Consider the following 8,240-nt stretch of genomic DNA (forward strand, 5'->3'; position numbering starts at 1 on the left):
GTTCATAGCAAGGCCCTTCCTAAAAGCTTTCTAGATTACAGTTTCAATAATGTATTGGATACCAGTCTATAGAATAGTATTCAGGTTTCTTGGATTTTTAAGTCCAGAATGGGGGTTTTCAGTAGTCAGCTAAGATGATGACTTGGGCTGAGGGACAAGGGGAGAGGCAAGATTGAGATGGAAATCACTTTTACCACCTGTGAATTGTTTTGTGGCCATGATTTAATCCTCACCACGACACTGTGAGCTAATATGCTTGTATCAGAGATGACACAGGCTCAAGACTTGCCCAAAGTCATACACTAAATTTAGCAGAGCTGGGCTTCAGAAGTGGACCCAGGTGGCCCAAAGTCATGCTCGAGGGGTACACTAGATGTTTCAGTCACAAAGGAGCAGGGACTCAGGTTACTAGGGGCTAGTTCTGTTAAAGGCTTTGTCTCCCTAAGGAGCTTTATAGGGAATAGCCATTCTATGTCAGTCCTCACTTCACAGTTGAGAAAGACATAGCCCCAGAGAATGTGAAAAGCCCAAATGTGATTATGGATTGAAAATGCTTTCTTCACTTGAACATGCTATCCAATTTCAAGGTGTTTTGTTTGTTTTCACTATTAATGTAGTGTCCTGGCCTCTTGGTTAATGTTCTTACTCCCTCTAGCCAAGCCTTACACATAAATATGTGCTAAATTATACAACTCTGGAGAGAAACAGGAGGCCACTTGGTCTGGGTCTTCCAGGATCATGGTCTTCAGGCTTTTTTCTTTTCTTGCTGCTCATTTAAGACAACAGTGATATGGTGGTTTTGTATTTAATACTTTAAAGATATAAAATTTTACACCTTCAGTACAATAGGGGTTGTTAGAGTTAACAAGAGTTAAGTCAGAAACCAATCCTGGTTAACTTAGGGAAAAGGGATTTTGTAAGAGTAGCAGAAACTCATAGGAACTGCAGGGAAGCCTGGATCATGTTTCGAAGGAGGGCAGCTCTTGTGAACTGAGGAACTCTGCATCATAGGAATGGTCTGCCCAGAGAGCCACTACTGTGAGCCTAACCTCTTTAATCCTTAAGTCAGCTGCTCTAGATTCAGTTTGCAGATGACAGCCACTGGCAGTGTGAGCCCAGGTCGCTTGCCTGTCCTGTGCACTTAGAGGAAGGGTCAGTTAAAAGAAACTGCTTGGAGGGCATGGCAACCCACTCCAGTATTCTTGCCTGGAGAATCCGAATGGAGAGAGAAGCCTGGCGGGCTGCAGCCCGTGGGGTTGCAAAGAGTCAGGTGTGACTGACCAACTAAGCACAGAGGCTCTTTGGCTTCTGTGGTCACAGGCAAGCCTGGATTTAGAACCAACAGGGGAAGAAATATTTCCCCAGTAAGGAATTTGAGGTTGCTAGGATAAGGAATAGGTGCCAGGCAGCTGCTCTAGAGGGCTACAAGCAATAAGTTCTGTAGTAAAATGTATTAACTGTATTCTCTATGCTAAAGGCTTTACTTGAAATATTTCATATTCCTCAAATCTCTGAGTCCATTTAATAGGCAGTTTTGAAAAGGATTCTCAGATGAGTCAGAACACCAAAACCCCTTCTATCTCCTCTAGCCTTCCAGCCATCCCTAGAAGGGCCCCTTCCACCCAATAGGCTCTCAGAAACTCTGACTCTGCTTACCACACCCGCCCCCTACACCCAGCAACTGATAGCCTCAGGGCCGCTGGAGAGACTTCCTCTTGGTTTCTGCAGGTTATTGGGCAAGAAGCAAACAGGAGATTGCAGGGAGCTTGTTTTGACGTAGCAACTCTGACGCATCCACTGAGAAGCAAGAACAGGTTTGCAGGAAGAAGAATGAAGCAGACATCTAAAGAGGAAACATTCCCAGTTTCTGAAGCTTGATTATATTCCTGCCTTAAGTACCATGAGATAACTCATCCATTCAGTGCTTCAGTGAACTTGAATAGGTTCATATTACTTGCAACCAGTGTTGTAATAGGAAAGTCTTGCCACTGTTGCCTTAATTTCATCAATGAAATGCCATTTTTAGGGTTCTGCAGCTGTAAGTGGCAAAACCATGGTTCAAATCTAGGCCCTCTGGACATGAGGGGAGGTCAGGGTTCAGAGGCAGTACCAACATCTAGAGGGGCAGCATCGAGATAGAAGCATTTGAACCATGTCAAAAGAGTGAGGGGTCCAGGATTTTACCAGGTAGACGTGCCCGTGTGGATGTTTAAGGAGTGGATAGGCTGATGAAGGCAAGAGCATAGTCCAGGCAGGTCCTAGTGTAATGGAACCATGGGAGCAGTAGGAATTGTCATGAGATTGTGTATAAATTTTAACAGGCTACTAGGGTTCCATAGGTAAGAATGTCCTGCCATGTCTGTTAAGGGGAACGGTTCTCTGCATCTCATATCCTTCCTTGTAGGGTTCCTTGTAGGGGAACAGTCTGTTTGCTAAGATTCCTGGCCTCTGCCCTCTACTCAGTACGGTATTGCTACTGCTGCTGCTAAGTCACGTCAGTCGTGTCCGACTCTGTGCAACCCCATAGACAGCAGCCCACCAGCCTCCTCCGTCCCTGGGATTCTCCAGGCAAGAATACTGGAGTGGGTTGCCATTGCCTTCTCCAAGTACAGTATTAACTTTGCTGAATGAGTTAATTTAGCTCTACATCAGCCAGGAACTGCAGATACAGTAATAAAATCCTGCTATTTATGGGGCTTTCCTGGTGGGACAGAAAGAAGCAAAACTAAGTTCAAGTATTCAGTATATGTATATGCATGTCATGGGCTTCCCTGATAGCTCAGTTGGTAAAGAATCCACCTGCAATGCAGGACACCCTGGTTCTATTCCTGGGTTGGGAAGATCTGCTGGAGAAGATCTGCTGGAGAAGAAATAGGCTACCTTCTCCAATATTCTTGGGCCCCCCTTGGCTCAGCTGGTAAAGAATCTGCCTGCAATGTGGGAGACCTGGGTTTGATCCCTGGGTTGGAAAGATCCCTTGGAGAAGGGAAAGGCTGCCCACTCCAGTATTCTGGCCTAGAGAATTCCATGAAATGTATAGTCCATGGGGTCGCGACTGAGCAACTTTGACTTTCATATGCATGTCTATTAAAGTGCTCCTACTGAAAATGTCTGTCCTTCCCTGGTGGCTCAGTGCTAAAGAATCCACCCGCCAATACAGGAGACTCTGGTATGATCCCTGGGTCAGGAAGATCACCTGGAGAAAGAAACAGCTACCCACTCCAGTATCCTTGCCTGAGACATCCCATCAGAGTCACAGAGTTGGATATGACTTAGCAACTAAATCACAACCGAAAATGTCACCGTCTCAAGCCCAGAGATGATGGAATCTGACCATCAAAAAAAAAGGCCCTCCAGGGACATCATCTATGGATGAGAATTACTGTGTCCCAGAAGTACTGAGTAGGTAACGTTCACTATAAAAATCTTGTTTTTAACAAGTACTTTGTTGTTTGAGTGGGAGTACCATCACTTCACAATCTTGTGCAGCCAGCCGAGGAACTGAGGCCTGCCCCTGTTGTCTTTCTCGGGGTCCCTTTCAGCCACTTTGCAGTAATCCCTGGGCACACATTCAGAGGGCGGGGTGAGGTGCTGTGAGCTCCTGGTGATCAAGAGATGACTACAGTCCCTGCCCAGGAAAGCCCAGCAGGAAGCAGGCTGTGACTGGGATTCCCATACTCCAGGAGAGCTTGACCTATGTGGGGTCTGGGAAGCTTCCAGAGAGAGTCTTGCCTGAGAGAAGAGCCAACCTTTCTGGAGGCTGGGGTGAAGAAGCAAGGTTGAGTGAAGGCAGGAGCTGTGCAGGGACCCCGGTGCCCACACAGCAATTTCCTGCCACTTTGCTGCTTTGATTAAGGCATGTCCTGTCCCTCCCCTGGGATGTAGCTGGAGGAAGGTTGCAAGAGTGAAGAGTCACACAGGTTCATTCTGAGACACCTATTAGACTTCAGTTAGAAAGGCAAGTAAGCAGCTAGGTATCCGGAACCGGAGCTCAGGGCCATCTGTGCTGGAGACACACATTTGGGAGTCAGCCCCATATAGATGGGGTTCAAGGCCACCAGCCTGATGAGATCTCAGAGGGAGGAGAAGATGTAGAAAAGAAGTCCAAGCCCCACCCACCTCATCAACAGTCCCTGTTTAAGCTGTGTTTCTCAAACTATGCTAGGATCCAGCAGAGGAAGGGGTTAAAATCCGAGGCTGATTCTATAGCCTGATTCTGTGTGTCTTGAGATCCTGTACTTCAGCAATGCTGTAGCACAGGAACTGAGGTCTAGAGACCCCACCTAGAATGGCGAGGGCCTTGCTTATGCCCAGACAAATAGGAGTGATTGACAAAAACGGTAACATGCCTCTTCTCTTGGAGAAGGCAATGGCAACCCATTCCAGTACTCTTGCCTGGAAAATTCCATGGGTGGAGGAGCCTCGTGGGCTGCAGTCCATGGGGTCATGAAGAGTTGGACACGACTGAGCGACTTCACTTTCACTTTTCACTTTTTCACACATTGGAGAAGGAAATAGCAACCCACTCCAGTGTTCTTGCCTGGAGAATCCCAGGGAAAGGGGAGCCTGGTAGGCTGCCAGTCAGCATTAACTCACAAATGGTTTGAAAATTAGCCTTACTGTTTTTGAAGTACAGGGTCAAGATTTCTCTCTACCCTTGAGAAGACCTGCTACACCAAATTGCAAATGGACTCATCAGATTCTGCTGTCCATGCTGATGAAGATCAAAATGTTCATATGATCATTACATGATCATTACATGATCACGGGTCATAACGTCCAGAGATCTTCGAGCATCTTTGGTGAATTGCTGTAGCCAGGAGTCAGAGGAATGCTGAAAGAGTTTTAAAACTGATTGGGGCAAGGGGAGTCTACTTTTAATTGGGTTCCCTTACTCCTGTGCAGTTGTGCAAATTCAGAAAATTATCACAGAAACCTAAAACTCAAATAAGTGGTGTCCAGCTGCTAATGAGATTCACAGACAACTCTCAGAGCTGAGAGAGGCAGACCCTTCGCCTTAAGTTTCTCTGCTTCTCTGTGGCCTGCCTCTAGGAAGACTGTTTTCTCCTTCCTGTGATTGTAGGTCCAAATGGAGCAGACGATGCACACGGTCCTTCTAGGGGATAGGACTGTAGACTCAAGGTGATCAGAGAAGCAAAACAGATCATCAGAAATGTTACGGACACAAAGGTGTGCACATGTACACACACACACACACACACACAAAACCACACCCTGCTCTGATAGTACTTCAACCAAACCAAGGAGTCTTTTTTTGGAACGTGATGTTTAACTTTGTCTATCGTGTGGTCTGAACACTAGCCAAGTGTGCGTAGAGAGCAGAGCTTTGGGCATAATCCCTGGAGACTGGGTCACTGAGGACAAGCAGAGAGACTTGGCTTTGTGGGTCAGTGCGAAAAAACTTTGCTTTTGTGTTTTTTTTTTCCTATTTAACCTTTGTCACAAATGTGGAGATATTTTAAATGCTAGAAAGCAATATGTTAAAGCCCATGAAATACTTTGTTTCCTGAGTTATCAGAAAGAAATGCTTGCAAGCCCGTGTTTTGTTTGCTCACTGTGAGTGGTTCATTACTGTGTTGCTTTGAAACAGTGCCCATCCCTCTTGCTCACTCCTTTGACACAGCTGATTACCTCTTCAGTTTTGAAATTCTCTGTTCTCATGGCCTCTGGGACACCAAACTTTCCGGCTGCCTTCTCAGTCTGCCTTGCTGGTTCCTTCTCAGCTCCCCAACCTGCAAACTTTTGATAGTCCCAGGGCCAAGACCCATCCCCTCCTCCCCAGCCTTACTCCTCCCATGGTGATCTCTCTACCAGTCAGATGACCCTCCCAATCTACTACCCTGATTGCTTCTTTGATTTTCTTATCTTTTTCCTGTTTTCCATTTCTTTGTCTTTTTATTTCATTTTTCAGAGAGATTTCCTCTACTTTTCCTTCCAGCCCTTCTTTGTGTTTTATCCATCTTGGCTCTCATTTTAAGTCTTCAAAAGCTCTTTCTTGTTCTTTTTTTCTTAAATTGTGTTCTTGGTATACTTTATGAATACAGTATTTTCAGATGAAGTATTTGTCATAAGATCCATTTTAAGAGAGTTTCTGACTCAGGAGGTCTGGATTGGGGACCCAAGAAATTGCATTTCTAACAAGTTTCTATGTGATGCTGATCTAAAGACCTCATATTGAGAACCATAGGTCAAGGAGTGTTGACCCATATCTGCCTTTCCTTTACAACTTTTTCTCAATTGTGATTTGATACAAAACAAGAACAACCCTGAATAGCCTGGAATGCAGCCAAGAAGCTCAGAGAACAAGATATAAACATTTCTTTCTTCTAGAAATCAACAGTGATGCATTTGAACCTGTACTTGCAAGAGCATGAACATGGACTCAGTATGTGAATAACACGTTGCCTGACCACAGGAGGTTCACCTAACCTCCTTGACCTCTATCTCCTCATCTGTAAAGTGAGGGGACTGTAACAGATAGTCTTGAGGAGCGTCTAGCTGGAAGATTCTATGATCTGACCCTACCATCAAAAGCTTGAATGCTAATACTAGAAAACAGAAGTTGGTGCTACTCGCTGAACATTTATGTTCTAGGAATTATGCTAAATTTTTTACCTGTTGGATCGCATTTCTAAAGCTCTCAAGAACACTGGGGAGCAAGACTTAACATTCCCACTTCATAGACAAGGACACCGAGGCTCAGAGAGCCTATCTTGTTCAAAAGCACACTGAATTATGTCTGAGCTGGAGAAGGTAGCATGGCTGGGAAAGGAATATGAGCATGAGAGATGCAAAGACTTGGGCGGAAGTTCAGATTTCCTCTTTCACTGCTGGCTAGCTTTAGGGTCTTGGACACCTCACTTTATTTCTCTAAATCTCATATCTGTTTCCTCCTCAGTAAAAGAAAAAAAAAAAAAAAGATGATATCTGCTTCATTGAGGCTGTTGACTTAAAAAATATTCACAACCTAAAAGTTGAGAGTTATGTTTTACTTGAGAATTTTCAGGACTTCAGAGAACTGCTCTGAGGCGAGGGGAAGAAGCCAGGTTACATACAAGTTTTGCAACAAAGGGCAGGTAATCTGAACATCAAAAGATTATTGTTAATTAAAGAAGGTAGATAACCCAAGTTAAGGAACTTAGCACTTTTGTCTATACAGGAAGAGGTGAGTTTGGGATCACTGAAAGCTGTCTGCGGCCAGTATTCTATTTTTCACATTCTCAGCTTCCTTGGGGCTCACTACAGGGAGTGGCTGTATTCTGATGACTGCTTTGCTGCTCTTCAGTCCCTAAGTTGTGTTCAACTCTGTGACCCCATGGACACATGCCAGGCTTCCCTGTCCTTCACTGTCTCCTGGAATTTGCTCAAACTCATGTCCATTGAGTCAGTGATGCCATCCAACCGTCTCATTGTCTGTTGCCTCCTGCCCTCAATCTTTCCCAGCCTCACTCAGGGTCTTTCCCAGCGAGTTAGCTCTTCACATCAGGTCTGATGGCTGCTAGATCTCAGGTATTCCTCCCGAGTGCCTTCATCAGTTCACACTGAAGGGCTGCAATTTCAATGACTGACATCCTTGTTTACTGACAGATATGGCAGGAAATACCCCATTTCTCATAATAAACATAAAAATGCAAGGAGCTATGTGAAATTGCTGGCATAAAGTTCACATTCACATAATGCTAAGTTTGATCTGGGTCCCATGGAAATGCAGCCACGTCTTTAGGTGGGAGGCAGTGGCTTGGAAGAAAAGAGGCAGGCCCTCATTACATTTGGAGCCACCTTGATTTTCACCCCTCTGGGGTTTCTCCCCCGTGGAGGAGATGAGGGAAGGTTACCCGTGTCTGAACAGTCACCTGAATTCTCTAGTGAGAAGGGTGAACACTCCCTGTTTTCAGCTTCCCAGAAACCATGTCTGTCATTGTGAATTAAGCTGCACAGAATTCAGGAGGTCCCCTGGAGTAGTGGAGAAGATAAAAGTTGAACTGAGAGGAAACTAGGCAGATTTCTCCATCTCTCCTGTAGAAGTTGACTCTGTTAGGATTTTGAATTCCTGCAAAAAACCCAGGCATTTCAACTCAGATGGTTAGAAAGGGGCTTTGTTGTTGTTGTTCTTTTTTTTTTTAACTTTTTATTTTGTGTTGGGGGGGTAGCCAGTTAACAATGTTGTGATAGGTTCAGGTAAACAGCTAAGGGACCCAGCTGTACACATACATGTATCC

This window comes from Bos indicus x Bos taurus, chromosome 6 (assembly GCF_003369695.1).
Source record: "Bos indicus x Bos taurus breed Angus x Brahman F1 hybrid chromosome 6, Bos_hybrid_MaternalHap_v2.0, whole genome shotgun sequence".
In the NCBI taxonomy this organism is placed as follows: Eukaryota; Metazoa; Chordata; class Mammalia; order Artiodactyla; family Bovidae; genus Bos; species Bos indicus x Bos taurus.